General features: G+C 48.9%; 1 long non-coding RNA gene across 1 annotated transcript; it reads right to left on the reverse strand.

Annotated features, from left to right (window-relative positions):
• Positions 1-405: 405 nt before the first annotated feature.
• LOC311512975 lies at positions 406-6,222 on the reverse strand. The gene is made up of 2 exons (XR_014709625.1): positions 2,824-6,222; positions 406-1,115 (listed from the first exon to the last, which is right to left on the reverse strand). It is a non-coding gene; the product is annotated as an uncharacterized lncRNA (long non-coding RNA).
• Positions 6,223-18,045: the final 11,823 nt, after the last annotated feature.

Genomic DNA, 18,045 nt, shown 5'->3' on the forward strand with positions numbered 1-18,045 from the left:
ACCAGGGCCTTAAGAACTGACTTGTCTCCTCTTCCTCAGGCCTGGTCCACATGCCACTTTTGACCCAATGTAACTGTTTTGGTTCAGGATGTGATTTTTTAGCAAAATAGTTAAATCGGCACAACCCCCACAGTGGGGGCTGTTATACTGATGCCATTATAGGAATAATCTATACTGGTATAAGTGCATCCACACTGGGTGGGTGCTGTCCTGCTTTAACCTAGACCAGTGCAGTGAAAGCAGTAAAACTGTTGTGGATAGACAAAGCTTCAGAATATACAATTATTCTGTTTCTAGTTCTATTATTACAAACCATGCCTGCGTGAGAGAGTCAGAGAGAAAAAACAATCGATGGTTTGGAGCCAACAGTTTAGATTCTTCTCTGAAATAAAGAAGAGGAGAAAAATGTATTCATAGTTTATTCAATTGTCACAAAGAAGTGGTGAATACATTCTGACTTATTATTTTGCTGTTATTTGCCTTGGTGGAACTGGCTAAATAGTAAGAAAAATTATTTGCAAGTGATTTATTCAACAAAAGTGAAAAGATTTGTCAGATAAATTATTTGTTGCAAATCATTAGTTCACATATTTAATCACCAGGACACACACAACTATTGTGCTGGCTCCTAAAGCAAATACTGGCGAAGCCCCATGGATTTATAAGGCATATTCACTGGGGTCGTCTTCTGCTGCTTCCTTATAATAATATGAAGGAGGAGAAAAGCATGTTATTGAAATTTGTAAACTTCTGTAGGTTTATTTTCTTGCCACATTCCATGGCTCTTCACGATCCAGGTGCAATGCAAAGGGGTGTTACACTCAGCGATCTGTTTACCCTTTTTCACCTTTATAGAATAGGTTGACATATTTACCATGCCTGCTACATTACTGAGGGATTTGTAGGAGGATAAATTCTTGGGGTTCACTTTATGAATAGTTTTTGTTTTTTCTGGATCAACTGCAACCCCTAGGTTGAAGTACTTGTCTCTCACATAACTTCCAATTCCTCCAGTCAGCACTTGGGCCAGCAGACGTTCATGAACCACAACATTGATGACTTCTTCAGTTTTGTTGGTAACTTTAATGATGTAGCTCAAATGATCAGGTACAGAACTGGATCAGAAAGGAAATGATTAGTGTCAGTCCTGCCGGCAGGAAGAGTGCTTCGAAAGCTTCAGATTCATTAACAACGTTTTCATGCACACGCTAACCCCCATTCCTCCCACACCTTTACAACTCTCCAGAGAAAGCACCAAATATAGACAAAATAGCAATGGACCAAAACTGGGACCTTGTATATGGACACATCATCTTCTCCTGGCCTCACAGTGAGTGACTCAGATCAGAAGTGTATCTAGAACGGAACCACCCTGATGTTTGAGTGTGGCCGTGCAAAAATAAGCTAAATATATGATGTGGCACCAGAACCCGACCCTTCCATCTGCTCCCCTGGTTTGTCCATAATAAGAAGGGGACAAAAGCAGAGACTTTTATTGAACACCCCCAGGTCTGGTAGTTTAGATAAAATTGAAGCAAGGTCCTAACAGTCTCCTGGGTTGAGGGTTGATTACGCCAAACCAAAGCTTAATGGATCAAGATTTGCAAAACCCAAACCAGCCTCTTTAGTCCAGCTACATAGGTTAGGGGTCTGGCCAAGATTTACATGCGACTGTGAGGAATTAAGCGCAGACTGTTTCTTCCCTCCTTTCTATACTATTCCATCAGAGGAGAACAAATAAGACACTCAATGAGTTAGGAGATTTTCAAGGGCACCAATGGTAGTTAGCCACCTAACTGCCAATGAAAGTCAATGGGAATTGAGTACCTAATGGCCTTTGAAATAAAATCTCCTTTGAAGTCCTTTGCATCTAGAGCACGTAAAAAGAAATGGACCAAGATTCCCAAAAGAAGCAAGAGTGAGGCACCTAATAAATGGCCTAATTTTCAAAAGGGCTTACCCACCGCACAGCTTCGTGTGACATCAGTATGGCTTCACGGGATGGAATTTTTAGAAAAGCAAAGGAAACAAACGGAAGGTGTTCCATTAGAGGAACTTTATTCAGGTTGCCAAGTCAGGTGCACAGAAGTTAGAAAATGCCAGAATGAGCTGGCTTGTGCAACCTCAATTCAGCCCCTTGTGCGTATGCATCATGACAGCCTTTAATGATGTGATTACTATTTATCCACAGGACTAGAGCTTCATTCAGTACACAGGACAGACAGGGAATGAGGCAGAAGCTGTGAAGAAAGGAAATGTGAAGGCATTTGACTGGAACCCGGGGAGCTGGGTTCTGTCCCTAGCTCTGGCTCAGACTTTCTACGTGATGATGGCAAAGGCTGTATCATAATGCATATGCCAAATTCAGATTGAAGAGGCAATAATAATTCTGGCATTTTCTGACTTGTAACCTTAATGTAGGACTTTGTATATAATTAGTGATTATGAATGGATTTTAAAAAACACCGTAGTCTGGTTACCAGCATCATCAACTCTCGCAATTTGATTGCAAATCTCATGATATTTGGTATTTGTCTGAAAGCCCCAGCTCTTGGAGTCATGTGATTACACAACAATCTCAGCTTTCATTTTGTTTTTAAAGTTAGTTTCTAGCTCTTATGGTTGCAGAGAAAAGCTTGAAAACATGAACTGAGTGTGAGACCTAAGGGCTGAGGGACCAAATGGCAAAAAAAAAGGGCACAACATTTTATTTTCATCATGCCAGTTGCATGATTTCATGGGGTCTGACTGGTGAGTTTTGAAGACTTGAGGTTGGGGATTCTGGGTTACAGTGATAGATCTGAAGGAGAAAAATCAACTTACCCAAATAGTTTGTGTATCGACGGGTTATCTTCCCGGTAGATTTTGTTGTCATCCACAATCCAGGTGCAATGCAGAGGAGTCTGACACACAGCCACCCACTCATCCTCCTCTCTTGTCACCATAATGTAGTACCATTCTGCTCCTGTCCACCCAACTCCATAGGTGAAAATTTTCAAGACACCAACTTCGTTTACAATGGACGTTTTCCCTGATAAAACTCTCAGCTCTTCCTTAGTGAACAATGACTTGAGGTGGTCGTAGATAGGCACGACCAGAGAATTACCCAGCGATCGTAATACCGGATTGGTACTAACAACAACGGTGACAGGTCCCGTACTGTTGTTGGTAACTTGAAGGACGTAGCTTGACATTTTAGATGCTAAACCGGAGCACAGAAGAAAAATCATTAGCGAGTCAGTCCTGGTGCCTCAAACCCTTGATTTTGATGAAGTCAAGAAGTTTTCTGGATTTAAAATAAAACTGTTTCTTATGATTAACCATGGGAACAAGCTACCAAGGGAAGTGGCGGATTCTCAATCTCTTGATGTCTTCAAATCCACACTGGCCACCTTTCTGGAAGCTGCTTCAGCCAAACAAGTTAGTGGGCTCCACAGAGGGGTAACTGGGTGGGATGTAATGGCCTGTGCAATACAGGTATCAGACTAGATGATCTAATGGTCTCTCTTGGCCTTAAAACCTATGAGTCTATGGCTGATCTCGCGCAGAGGAAATGCTTGTGAGCACTTCCCCCTCCGGAGACGTATTAGGTTTAATGTCCATTCTCACTGCATAATAAGGGGTGGAGTCGACCTGGGATCTCGATAGCATCCTAGCGTGTCTGGGAAATGGCCTGGATTTCTGCCAGCGCTGAGTAGTAAGCCGATCTGGCTTGTGAACAAATACAACTAGAACACAGTGCTACCAATCCGGCCTGGAGGCTTGTTCCAGAAGATACGCCCTCGTTCCACAGGCTGCAGAAACTGGAAGGATCCGAGAGATGAATCACTGGGTGACATTCTCTGGCCTGTGATACACAGGAGCTCAGAGATGATCTAATGGTCCCTCCTGGCCTTACAATCGATGAGAAGGGACTGTTAGGTGCCGCAAGATGGGCAGAGCTCAGACGATGGGCAGCCAGAACTGGGTCTGAGCAATGGGTGAGGGCCAGATCCTGGCGCTCTGACATTCACCTAATCCCCTTGAGTCCAGTGGCATGTAAGTGACATCTGAGGGGTGATGCCTGGGGGGAAGGAGGGCAGGGCTGGCTGCACATCAGTGTGCTACAAGGTTTAGCGTTGATCCTGCCTACACTTACTCACCTGAGCAGCCCCATTTAAATCCCACTGACCTGAGAACAGGGTTCAAGGGTCTGATCCGACAGACCCAAACCTGATTCTGACTTGACTTCTGGCTTCACAGCTGTATACCCAGACCTGCGCCGTGCCCTGCCTCACACGCGACACTCCTGCCTTTGGCCGTGTGGTCACACCCGCCTGCACTTCTGATACCAAGTCCGGCTGAGGCCGAGCGAGAGGCTCTGTCCCGGAGACACACTGCGGGTTAGAGGGGGCCTGCAAGGTTACAAGTTTGAGGCTGGGCTCTTCCAATATCCTCTATTAATACTTCTGGGCCATTCACAGCCCTTCGTATTAACCCAGCTGTAGGGAGACTGAGTGGCCTCCCTCCGAGAGGGAGAGCGAGGGACCTTTACACGCCCCTTGGAGGGCAGAGCCTAGATCGCTCTCCCCCCTCGCTGGAAGTACCGGGGCATGGCTGGAGGTATAAAGGGCCGGCCCTGCAGCACAGTTGGGGGAGAGCCTGCAGAGGAGAAGGACGCTCTGCCTGTTCTCCCGTGTCCCCTGGCTGTTCCCAATTCTCAAACGCTGACAAAGACTGGAGGCCGCAGGTACCAAACCCCGGGGAGGCAGGAAGTGGCCCAGGGGAAGCCCCAGAGCAGCTGGCTGCAGAACCAGGGTGGCTCCTTTGGCGTGTTGCAGCTGGATCCCCGCCGATGCAGAGGCAGGCAATCCTGCCCCTGCCAGTGCCCTGGAGTAGGGTGGGCCCTCATCCCCTTGCCAACCCACCTTGGGTGGCTGAGCCCCTACACTGTGCAAGGAGGCTCTAGCTCTGAAGAGGAGCGTCCCTTACCAGTCACCTTAGAGACTGTTTGCTGGTCTCCGCCCAGGCCACAGCCAGCCCTGACAGACTGTGTTTAAGGGCTGACTACTTGAGCTACTCAAGCCCAGGCTAGAGCCTGATAGCGACTATTCATCGCCCAGCCCTATGGTGTGCGCTTGGCTGTCTTGCAGACGCTGGTCCTGGCCAGACAGGGCCGACCTGAGTGGCCTCCCTCCGAGCGGGAGAGCGAAGGACCATTACACCAGCCCACCGCCCCCTGCCCACTGTACAGGATACTGAGCGGGGACACGGGTCACTGCGCGCAGCTAGGAACAGAACCCAGGTCTCTAACAGGACAGACCCAAAGCTCATCTCCTGCACCACTCCTCTCCCCGAGCCAGGCACAGAACCCAGGAGTCCTGACAGACAACATGGCAGAGCTGTCTCTCAAATAGTCGTGTATCCCCCTGGCAGAGTGCATCTCCCCCCACCCGTCCCATGGGGTGATCCACATACAGGATAACAGCCGGCTTCTTCTGCCAGTCATTCCTATTGCGCAAATGGGAGAGGGGTCTGTGCTCTGGACCCAAAGATCCTGGGGTTAAATTCTGCAGATGACCCAGGCAGGGAAAAAAATAGCGTGTGCTCATGTAACCGTGTCCCAACAGCCCTGTGGGGCTGAAACGAGGGTGCATGTTACACTCCCACAGGTCAGGCTTTGCGGTCTGAGGAGAATCTTGCTCCTCAAGTTCCTCCTCGTCTTTAGGGAGCTTCCCGCAGGCATCCTGCAGCTGCAGATAGAGCACTCAGGACAGGCCCTCTCTGCCTATAGCCCCGCCCTGTGTTTTTAAAGGGGCAGCTCTGACAGCTGATGGATAGGAAGGATAAACAAAAATAGATCTGTGACTAGGGTTTTTGATTTCAAAAGGGCTGACTTTCAAAAATTAAGGAAATTAGTTAGGGAAGTGGATTGGACTGAAGAACTTATGGATCTAAAGGCAGAGGAGACCTGGGATTACTTCAAGTCAAGATTGCAGAAGCTATTGGAAGCCTGCATCCCAAGAAAGGGGAAAAAACTCATAGGCAGGAGTTGTAGACCAAGCTGGATGAGCAAGCATCTCGGAGAGGTGATTAAGAAAAAGCAGAAAGCCTACAAGGAGTGGAAGATGGGAGGGATCAGCAAGGAAAGCTACCTTATTGAGGGCAGCACCTGTAGGGATAAAGTGAGAAAGGCCAAAAGCCATGTAGAGTTGGACTTTGCCAAGGTAATTAAAAGCAATAGTAAAAGGTTCTATAGCCATATAAATAAAAAGAAAACAAAGAAAGAAGAAGTGGGACCGCTAAACACTGAGGATGGAGTGGAGGTTAAGGATAATCTAGGCATGGCCCAATATCTAAACAAATACTTTGCCTCAGTCTTTAATGAGGCTAATGAGGATCTTAGGGATAAGGGTAGCATGACAAATGGGAATGAGGATATGGAGGTAGATATTACCATATCTGAGGTAGAAGCGAAACTCGAACAGCTTAATGGAACTAAATCGGGGGGCCCAGATAATCTTCATCCAAGAATATTAAAGGAATTGGCACCCAAAATTGCAAGCCCATTAGCAAGAATATTTTATTTCTCTGTAAACTCAGGGGTTGTACCGTATGACTGGAGAATTGCTAACATAGTTCCTATTTTTAAGAAAGGAAAAAAAAGTGATCTGGGTAACTACAAGCCTGTTAGTTTGCCATCTGTAATATGCAAGGTCTTGGAAAAATTTTTGAAGGAGAAAGTAGTTAAGGACATTGAGGTCAATAGTAATTGGGACAAAATACAACATGGTTTTACAAAAGGTAGATCTTGCCAAACCAACCTGATCTCCTTCTTTGAGAAGGTAACAGATTTTTTAGACAAAGGAAACACAGTGGATCTAATTTACCTTGACTTCAGTAAGACATTTGATACAGTGCCACATGAGGAATTAGTTAAATTGGAAAAGATGGGGATCAATAAGAAAATTGAAAGGTGGAGAAGGAACTGGTTAAATGGGAGACTACCAGCGGGTCACACTGAAAGGTGAACTGTCAGGCTGGAAGGAGGTTACTAGTGGACTTCCTCAGGGATTGGTTTTGGGACCAATCTTATTTAATCTTTTTATTACTGACCTTGGCACAAAAAGTGGGAATGTGCTAATAAAATTTGCGGATGACATGAAGCTGGGAGGTATTGCCATACAGAGAGGGACCGGGACATCATACAGGAAGATCTGGATGACTTTGTAAACTGGAGTAATAGTAATAGGATGAAATTTAATAGTGAGACGTGCAAGGTCATGCATTTAGGGATTAATAACAAGAATTTTTGTTATAAACTGGGGACGCATCACTTCGAAGTAACAGAGGAGGAGAAGGACCTTGGAGTATTGGTTGATCACAGGATGACTATGAGCCGCCAATGTGATGTGGCCGTGAAAAAAGCTAATGTGGTCTTGGGATGCATCAGGCGAGGTATTTCCAGTAGAGATAAGGAGGTTTTAGTACCGTTATACAAGGCACTGGTGAGACCTCATCTGGAATATTGTGTGCAGTTCCGGTCTCCCATGTTTAAGAAGGATGAATTCAAACTGGAACAGGTACAGAGAAGGGCTACTAGGATGATCTGGGGAATGGAAAACCTGTTTTATGAAAGGAGACTCAAAGAGCTTGGCTTATTTAGCCTAACCAAAAGACATCTGAGGGGAGATATGATTGCTCTCTATAAATATATCCGAGGGATAAATACCGGAGAGGGAGAGGAATTATTTAAGCTCATTACCAATGTGGACACAAGAACAAATGAATATAAACCGGCCACCAGGAAGTTAAGTCTTGAAATTAGATGAAGGTTTTTAACCATCATAGAATCATAGATCCGAGTTACTACAGAGAATTCTTTCCTGGGTGTCTGGCTGGTGAGTCTTGTCCACATGCTCAGGATTTAGCTAATCGCTGTCTTTGGGGTCGGGAAGGAATTTTCCTCCAGGGCAGATAGGCAAAGGACCTGGGGGGTTTTCTCCTTCCTCTGCAGCGTGGGGCACGGGTTACTTGCTGGAGGATTCTCTCCACCTTGAAGTCTTTAAACCATGAGTTGAGGACTTCAATAGCTCAGAGATAGGTTAGGGGTTTGTTACAGAAGTGGGCAGGTGAGGTTCTGTGGCCTGCGTTGTGCAGGAGGTCAGGCTAGATGATCATAATGGTCCCTTCCGACCTTAAAGTCTATGAGCTCAACGTACATCGAGTAACCAAAATAAAGCAGAAAACAAAACAAACCTGAACTGCTACATTCACCGTTTCACACCGTGTCTAGAGCCATGTTTATTCCAGTGTCCTCGCAGACAGAGAATTCTGCCGGTTCCTAACTTTTGCGTTTAACATTCTTCTAACAGTTACTTTGAGATGTAATATACACGTGGACCTTCTCATCAATTAGCACTAATTAGGGGACTGGATGTTTTAGCACATTGCTAACCAGCTGCAGAGCCATTCACTGGTCTGAATCCAACTCAGCCCAGTAGGGACTGAATGTTGTTCCCAGGTAATGGAGGTTTGGTGGCATCCATGAGATGAGTTTGCTGGGTCTCAGTTCCAGCTCCCACCTTCCACACTCATCACCAGGCAGTGCGCTAAGGGGCGGGCTCAGCTGACCTGCCCCCTCAGGCACCTACAGTGAGAATCCAGATCACATGGCCTCGTCCTACACCTGCTTGCACACACCAAGTGATGAGCACTGTATAAATACCATGGATTAGGAGATATTCTTGTGCTAGAACCTCAAAGTACTTCCGTGGGATCTTTGTGCATGGAGCAGTTGTAGAATTAAAGCCACAGAATTAGCTCCAGGACTAACGGGTTGTTCTCCACAGATCTGAAATGAAGACACGCAGCAAACCTGTCGAGTAAGCAGGGTTATTCGTACAGCGTCACCTCGCTGAGGACTCTACGGGTTTTACCTTACTGCAGCTTTCAGAAGTTCCGGATCCCTGTGTCTGGGATGAAGCAGCTCGGCTTTGTTCCCTCTGAAGGCAGTTGCTGAAGTGCAACGAGAAGACGCTGCATGAGCTGAACACTGGCTAGAAAGGGCAGTGGGGGCAAGGAGTGAAACTCAAAAGTTAATGCTGCATCCAAGTTCTGAGAAATCACATGATTGAGGAAACGGAAAGTAAAAGTCTACTGCAAGGAATGCCCTCTGCTTCCTGAGAGGAACAGAAGCACAGATGCCCACACCCCCACCGCAAATCTAGGAAACTCTGCTGATTGGCTCCAACACCTTCTGGAGATGATGAACCCAACTTGAAAGGGGGAAGGAACAAACATCCCCACGCTCATGCTCCCCTGACAGCTCCTTACATGGGGCCCAACTCCTGTGGCCTGAGTTGGGATGGGGAGAGGAAAGCACCTGCCGTCCACCTTATCTATAGCTACCAGGGGCACCTTTATCCATGATTCCAGGGGCTAGTTAGGCACCTGAAATACCTGTGGAAAAAAAGGTTTGTTTTTTTTTTTTGCAAATAACTTAGAAATGAGCTGCCAGGAGCACTGTATCTAATTCCTGTATAAAGAAAGAAAAATAAACATTAGACCAGACCTCTGTGCTGCTTTTCATGCTTTCATCCTTCCCCATTGCCCGGGACCGATCACTGGAGTCTCAGAGAACTGGCCACCTTGGTTTTGCTCCCATCTATCAGACGCCTCTTTGTTTGCAGCAGAGACAGAGGCCCTCAGAGACCTGGGCTCTACTTCTCCCACCGACTTCCTGTCTGATCCCCGGCCAGTGTCTTAGGGGCAGAGATTCAAAGGTTTTTAGGCACCCAAAGATGCAGCCAGGCATCTAGTGGGGCTTACAAAGCACCGAACCTTCTAGGTGCTTTTAAAAATCTCACTAGGTGCCTAAATACTTTTGAAAATCTGGCCTTTAGTCTGTGTGCCTCAGTGGCCCATCTGTACAATAGGGATAAACAGCATTGCTCTACCTCAGACAGGCTGTGAAGAGAAACCAGTTAGACATTGCAAGGGGCTCAGATACTACGGTGATGAAGCCACATGCTGTCCCTTCCCTTGGTTTTGGCCCCTTCTTTTCACACCTCCCTCTGTTCTGAATGTACCTGTGGCTGTAGGTCTTCGGACTCCCCTTCCTTGTCTTCAAACCCCACTCCCATCCCCCAGGGATTCCTGCTTTACAGGCTCATCTAAGGGTATGTCTACACTGTGAAGTTGTCGACAAAACTTTTGTCTTTCATGGGTACTTTAGAACCCCCCCCCCCCCAAGAAAGACAAAAGTTTTGCCAATGCAAGGGGCAGTGTGAATGCGGCTTTGTCAACAGGAGACAAAGCTAACGCCGCTCACGGGGTGGGAAGTATTTTGTCGGCACCAACACAGCATTTACACACGCTGACCTGTTGCGACAAGGCTGTCTCGACACAGCCTTGTCGCTAAAAGCTGCGTGGTGTAAACAAGCCGAGACTTCCAGATCCTTCATTTAACCACCAGCCCTTTCTTATCTTAATCACCCTGCCTCTGTGTGTAAACAAACTGCTGAGTCCCTGCCCCGGGGCGCAAGCTGGGAACAGCACCTCTCCTCTGCAGAGCTCACACTCCACACGCAGGCTGTGCTCAGACACTCGGGAGGGGCTGAACCCCCTCCCCCCAGACCCTTTAAATGGTGCCCATGACAGCTACCCCCCAGCGCCCTCCAGGCTTAGCACTACCTGTCTGAGCAGCGCTCTTACAGGCGGCACGAATCACCCGACCCTGTAGAGTCTGAGGCAGGCAGGCGCAAACCTGCCCCACATCGAGCTCCCCCAGGGCAGGGGGAAGCCTGTCTGCCTGTGCCCAGGAGGCTCTGCAGGGCACAGGACAATCAAAGCAGGGAAATGCAGAACGGGCCCAAAGGGAAGATCCCTGGGGCGGGTGCCGCTCCCAGGATTCCAAGTGGTGGATGGAGACCAAAGCTAGAGCCCTTTCAGGCATGGCCAGCGTGGGTCCTGGAAAGGAGATGGGGAACTGAAAGCAGCTGACCCTCCACCACTCAGGCTGGAGGCTGCGTCCTGGCTCCTCCCTCTCTCAATGAAGTTGGGGGTGTTGGGCACATCAGAGCTCAGGCTAGGAGGCATCTACTCAGCCTGTCCATGGCTGCAGGGTCTGAGGCACAGGACTACCCTGTGCTGCCCACATACCCAGCCATCAGGCCCCAGGTCACTTCTCCTGCCCCCCTCCACAGGCAGCAGGAAAGTCTCATCCTGGATTGCACCTGTGAAGCCTGTTCCCTTGCATAGGGTCTCCAATAGCTGGCTCATGCCTTTATGCTGCTGGGGGGCCTGGCACAGGCATATGGGGTCCTAAACCCCCCCTGGACAATGCAGCTTTCCAGGTGATCTCCAATCTCGCTGTACATCCCATCATCTGCACAGACAGGTGCATAGATGGTTAGGACCCGGTCCTGAAGGGATCTCAGCTCTCCTTGGAGTCCATGGGTGTAAATACAGTTAAAAAAATTAACTGTTTAAACTATTAAAAATTCTTCGTTTAAACAGAAAAGGAGGACTTGTGTCACCTTAGAGACTAACAAATTTATTTGAGCATAAGCTTTCGTGAGTTACAGCTCACTTCATCGGATCCGATGAAGTGAGCTGTAGCTCACGAAAGCTTATGCTCAAATAAATTTGTTAGTCTCTAAGGTGACACAAGTCCTCCTTTTCTTTTTGCGAATAGAGACTAACAGGGCTGCTACTCGGAAACCTTTGTTTAAACAGTTAATTGATTAAGCAGCTGGGTACTCCAGCCAGTGCAGGACTGGCTGGCCAGTTGGGTGAACAGTTAAGGTGGGTTACTGGTAAGACTAATGCTTACCGGTTAACCAGTTAACATTTTACATCCCTAAGTGGGAATGGAGAGTGCACAGTCCCCAGCACAAATGAGGTCTTTTTTCCCTTAATAAAGCCTGGCTCCCAAGCCGGTGGCCTGAAATTAGTCTCCTAAATCTATAGCCAGGCCCTGGAATATAAGTTTGACCGGACTTCCCGATGCACAATCAATGGGCACTGAGCTAGCCCTCCGGCTGCCAACGGCCCATTGCAGGACAGGGCCGCAGAACCAGGGAACCTCAAATTATTCGTGCAAGAAACTGCAAGTGCTGCCGGGTCCCTTCAGGTTTGTGTGATGAACCATCACTTCAGAGTCAGGGCTGGGATTTCTGAGGCTCGTTATTTTAGGCAACAAAACGAGGGAGGCCCCCAACTTACAGGGAGCAGAGTTAACTTTGGGCCTAAAGTACATGGTGCCCCTCCAAAAAACCATAAGAATGACACAGCCCTGCTAACCCACCACCCCACACACAAGATACAATGGAAACCCCACAAACCCTCCCCCAAGCAGGGTTCAGACCCCCAAAAGGGAGAAGTGCCAGAGAGTCCACACAATCTGCTAGGAACCGCACATGGAAGACACCCAGATACTGTGGTGATAGACAGCAGGATAAAACCTTGAGACAGAGAAACAAGGAACAATTGAACATGGCAGGAGAGGGAATAGCTTAGCAATTTGGAAGTTCAGGCCAAACTTTAGCTACTTAAATGTGGATCTTGGAGGTTGAACGCCAGTACAGCCAAACCACAAAACCAAACAGTAACAAAATCGAGAGGGACAGCGCCCAATACACACCTTTGTTTTTAGTACAAGGTAAAACCTTTATTACAACTTTTCATTCATAGGTATACAACATCTGAAAGACAGATATGGGGAAAAAAAGTAATATTGTTATAAAATGTCACATTTATTGCTACATTACTGTTATATACAGGACAGTTCTCAAAATCTACTTTAAAAAAGTTAGGATTATTTAAAAATTCCAAATAATCCAGCCAGCTGTTTTGACACTTGTATAAAATTATTTTAAAAAAATGAAAACAATTCATATCTTGAGGCACTCGGAAACACAATTTTATCCCCCAATTGTGATTCATTTAAAAGAACAATGCATTTCCCCACCCCCAAATACTTTATTTTTTTGCTGGGTTAGGCATATATATATATATATACTATATATATAGTTCAAAACTATAATGTGTATCTGATTTAAGAACAAGGATTTTCAGCCACTTAAGTACATCTGGATTTACAGGTAGGCAGCATGAACATCAAAAGCCAGAACCAATTTATTTTATTTTTATTTTAAAGGCCAAAAGAAACCATCTAAGGGGTTAAAAATAAACAGCTTCCACAGGCGTTTCCCCTACAGTTGCCCTGCCCCGCCCCCAAGTACTAAAAATATATAAAGGGGAATCAAGTAGCACTTTATTTTCTAAGCTAGTTTGAGTCTTCTCTAGAAAATGGGTCATTTTCCCATAGGCAATGAACTAAATGCAGGTTGGTGGAAGTACTGTCCTTAGTCAACGTTGCCAGGTGTTGCTTTCTCTTCTCCCTGCCCCCAACCAAGAGAAATGCTAAGATGCAGGCAGGTAAATTATTTCCTGCATTTGCATTTCCCTTCCTCCTCCCCCAAAGACACAAGATTTGATTGAGCTGGTGGGCTCCCAAAAGGACTTTAAAAAGATCTGGCACTAAATGGAGGGAGATTCTTGGCTCCCCCTCCTGTTCAAAGCTCCCCAGGGGAAATCTGTCAGCATCCCTCCTGAAACGCAGGGCCCATGGGCAGCTCAGTGGATGCAATAGGACAGAACGGGGATGGATGCTGCTAAAGGCGCAGTGACAAGAAGAGGGGGCTGCATCATGCCGACAGACACTCAACCATGATGCCCCCTTCAAAGTAGCGCCTTCTCCTGCAGGCAACCGCTCAGCAGGACACTAGAAACCACTTTCCCCCTGCCCAAGGCAGGTGGCTCTCTGACCACAGCTGCCATGTGGCTGATTCAAAGACGACAGGTGGAAGGAGTATTGTTTTTCCTAACCAGGAGAACGGATGCTTGGCTGGAACGGAATCAGCATCATGAGATGAAAGACAGGAGGTGGTTGAAAGCACATGAGGAGACATACTGACAGAGACCCCCCCAGGAGGGGAGGATGCCGAACCCACATTGGGTAGTAGTCTAGATGGGCTGAATTCAAGCTAGGGCCCCAACAAAAGTACCTCCCCCACCTCACTTACTCCAAATTAGTCAATTTCACCACATCTGGCTCACACATTATCCACATACCACCGTGTGGGCAAGGGAAACACGTCCGGTGAGGGTAAATTTCCCTGGAGACCAAGCCTCTGCAAGGCGCAAAGATCACATCACCCCACCCGAGGGCCTGTACACTCCACGCTAGAGCAGACAGGAGGCTGTCAGCAACTTGGGTAGCGCCAGAACCAAAATGCCACATGGCACCAGCAAGACATAAGAGCCATTGGAGCAATCGTCATACGTCTCTGCCCCGCCACACCCCTCCCGATGCTAACGGGGGCAGCACCCCCGCAGCCTGCTACACCCGGCCACAGATGGTCTGCGTGGCACACCGTGCTCCAGCAGAGATGTGTGGCCTTCATTCCTGAGGACTTGTGCAGGCAGCTATTCCTTTACAGCAGAGCTCAACCTTCCCAAGCTCCAGGCGGCCGACACCAAAGGAAGAAGTGTTTGTTTTCTACAGGCTTCACCGCTGCCTTGTCTAGGACGGGCAAAACAGGGCTGAAGTGGCTGCTCTTTTGCCAGCTGTTTAGGCACTAAGGCGGCCCCTGTCCCACGCCCCAAGGGCTTTGCTCCACTGTGCTAGACATTAGAGTGGCCCTTACCTAGCCTATCCCTTGAGCTACTAGCCTGGACTGGTAGAGATGAGCTCCTGGACCTTGGATGGGGATGTGGAGAACCCCAAAGATGAACCTCCTCAGCCAGGCTGCTGCCCCTGTGGCTGCAAACCGATGAGAAACTGAAGGGAGAGGATGTGGATGCTGATGGCAGCCCATAAGTGAACGGGAAAGATGGTGCATGTGGATGCAAGCAAAGCTTAGTCCAGCTCCTGTCTCAGCCAGGACTGGGCTCACTGCAGACTACAGACCCAGGAAGGTCTCAGCTGGGATGCTCAGCTGCAGCAATCTGCAGGATACTCAGGCAGGCTCAGAGCAGCAGCTGGAAGGACGTTGCTCACTGGCATCTGTCCACCAGCTGGAAGAGACAACCGGGTGAGGTGTGGACAGAAGCATCCTTGTCCCAGACAGCAGCCCATGGCACCTCCTCCAATCCAGCTTTTGCTGCTGGGCTTTAATGCAGAAAAAGCCACCAACACACTCCTGCACGGGCTGACAGCATGGTCCTGCAAAACCACTTCTCTCCACTCACTCTGACAACTCACCCCTAGCTCTGGGTCACTGCTCTCCCTCGAGAGCAAACAGCAGTGCACGGTGCAGATTTGGTTTTGGAACGGAGTGACTGTGCGATGCATCAGAATCGCAGAAATGTTGGCCTAGAAGGAACCTCAAGAGGTCGCTACTCCTCCCCCTGCACTGAGGCAGGGCCAAGTCTACCTAGAAGCTGAATCCCAAGTGCACCAGTGGGCTCGGACCCACGTACTGTGGAGTTGAGACTCTTGGGCCACTCGGTAAGCGTGCAGAGAACGTGTGCAAACATTTGACTGCAAGAGGGAGCTGAAGGGCCATTTGGATCAAGGAAAGAGGGTTGCATATGACAACAGTGAGGCAGAGGCCTTCTCCAAGGACGCTGCTTGGGGTGGGGACAGTCCGGTTCGGATAAAGAATAGCGTTTGCTCCAAGCCTCACTAGCTCCCAGAGCCTTGCAGCTCATTCAAGCCATGGTTCAGCTCACAACTGATGCACCTCACCTGGATTTCTGGCATGTTAGTGCTCTGCTCCACCTGCCATTTCTCTATTCCCCTCAGGAACCACAGGCCTGACCCAGAGAGGTGCTGAGCGCCCACTGAAGGGGCCTAGAACCTCCCCCAGGATCAGGCCCCAGTTCAGGAATGAATTTTAGGACAGAAGGGAGCTGGAAGGGGTTCCAATCCCATGAAAGTCAGTGGCTCCCACTGGCTTCAATGGTGCAGCACGGGAGAGACACAGGCCCCTTGGCTTTACTAGTATTTAAAATAGCTGCAACAGGCTCTGAGCTGCACGCTGGTACGTTGTGGGTTAGTGTCTGTCACCTGCAGCTGGGATCCAGCTGTGAAGGGGTGGCCGTGCTCCATACAACCAGCCTTAACCCCGCATGCTTTTGTCTTGTGCCATGGTCTCTCTGGGGAGGGTTTTCAACAGCCAACGGCACTGATGAGCCAGAATCACTTCGGTTCTTCTGCTGTGAGTTTAGCAGCCCATGGAAACCACAGCTAACTTCTGACGGGAAGGGAGCCCAGGGCAGGGCGGGAGCCGTGTCCAGTCACCCCAGGCACTGCTGCCTTTGTCACAGAACCGGCTACTGTCATTAGCACTAGGGAGAACAAGATTCTCTCTTTTCCGTTCTAAAACTAAATGTTGAGCTGCTAAGGGACGCCCGGCTCCTGAGCCAAGGCTGGAGTTCTCACCCAGTGGGCCAGCTCTGCCCCCTGTACTGGTGGCTAAGGCACACAGAGAAGTGGATGAGCCTGCTACAGCTTTGGCGGGCAGAGTGGGGGCTTGTAGCTCTGGCAGCAGAGGCCTGCGCTTTAAGCTCCAAAGGGCCAAGGTTCAATCCCCGCTGCTGACAACCCACTCATGGCACAAGTGAAGTGATGCAGAGATGGATGTGGGCTTAAGCACCTGCCTCCCTTTGCCCTCACCCTCTGGAGACACCGAATGAAGGGACGACTGTGTTTGAAGAGACACGAGCAACATCAGCCTAGCCCTTGGACACTGTTGTCTAACAAGGGCAACTCTCAGGCAGGAACGGATTGCCAACTTCGGCGTTGAGGAGGAATTTTGCTCCCTGGGACTTACTGGCAGGGACTGTGGGGTTATGAGCAGGGGTCAGGTAAGCTTATGCCCTGCCTTTGGAGGGCGTAAGCCACGATACACCCTTCAAGCTGGGTTCCGTCGGCAGCAGTCCGAGGAGGATGCGGCTGGGAGTGAAAGGGAGGACAAGGAGCAAGAGTTCACATCTCTCAGTGTTAGTGACCCACAGTCCCCATACTCCATTAGTGCCTGGACACCCCCCCCCCCCCCGGTGCATGCGTGTCAGGGGGGAGAGACCACAGTGAAAGTGGATGCTTGAGCACTGGGGTACTCATTAGGGTCCCTGGGCAAAGGGGAGGGGGGCGGTGAGGCTCTGTTGCAAGGTGGGCGGGCAGAAGGTTTTGTCTGTGCTCCAGCACGCCCGCTCTAAAGCTGCTCATCTCTAATGGGAGCAAACCAAATAAAATGCCTCTGAACCCCTTCCTTCAACTCCAGCCGAGCCAAACATTCCACACGCCCCCGCTGGCCTCAGCGTTAAACTGAGCGAACACTAAGAGACAAACACCTGCTCTAGTGGTGGCTTCCACAAGACGGCTCTGCCGTGTCCCATGCATGTTTAACTCCACTGCCCCCCCAGTGCTGGCGAAGACACCCCGCTGGGACCTCGTCACATGGGCCCAGTACCCTGCTCTTCTTAAGTCGAACTAGGCCAGAGCTCATCTGCTACCAGGTAAAAAGCCAGGGAAACCTGTATCAATCCAACAAACTAAATCCTAGACTGAAAAACCTTCAGAGGACTGAAGGGAGAAAACCAGCATGTCCTCAAACCTAGGCCAAATAGTCCAAGATCAACATCCAGTTGCAGGACCAGGAAGCCAGCGTCTCCCTGCACTGCCCTCTTGCTCTTAGACACTTTCACTCATTTCGGTACTTTCCCTCTCCATAGGCTAATGCCAAAGTGAGCACTGACTTCAGAATACGCCAACTTTGTTCCTTTCTTTCCCTCTATATCTTTGCAGCTGCTGGAGGTAGCTTAACATCATCTATGCTAAAGACAAAAGTCCGCCCCCGCCCACACTAATGGATTAAGTCAACAGGTGTTTTATACTGGACAATAATGGAGCGGAGAATCGGGGGCAGCTCTGAGCACATAATGCAGAGAAAAGGATGCATAGGACTGATGGAAGAGAGAATTGGGGGGAGGGGGAGAATGGTGTTAGCCACCCCTTCTTGTTGCCCCTCCCACTGCAAAAAAACAGCCTGCTAC

Source organism: Lepidochelys olivacea (genome assembly GCF_965140295.1).
Source record: "Lepidochelys olivacea isolate rLepOli2 genome assembly, chromosome: 25".
NCBI classification, from domain to species: Eukaryota; Metazoa; Chordata; order Testudines; family Cheloniidae; genus Lepidochelys; species Lepidochelys olivacea.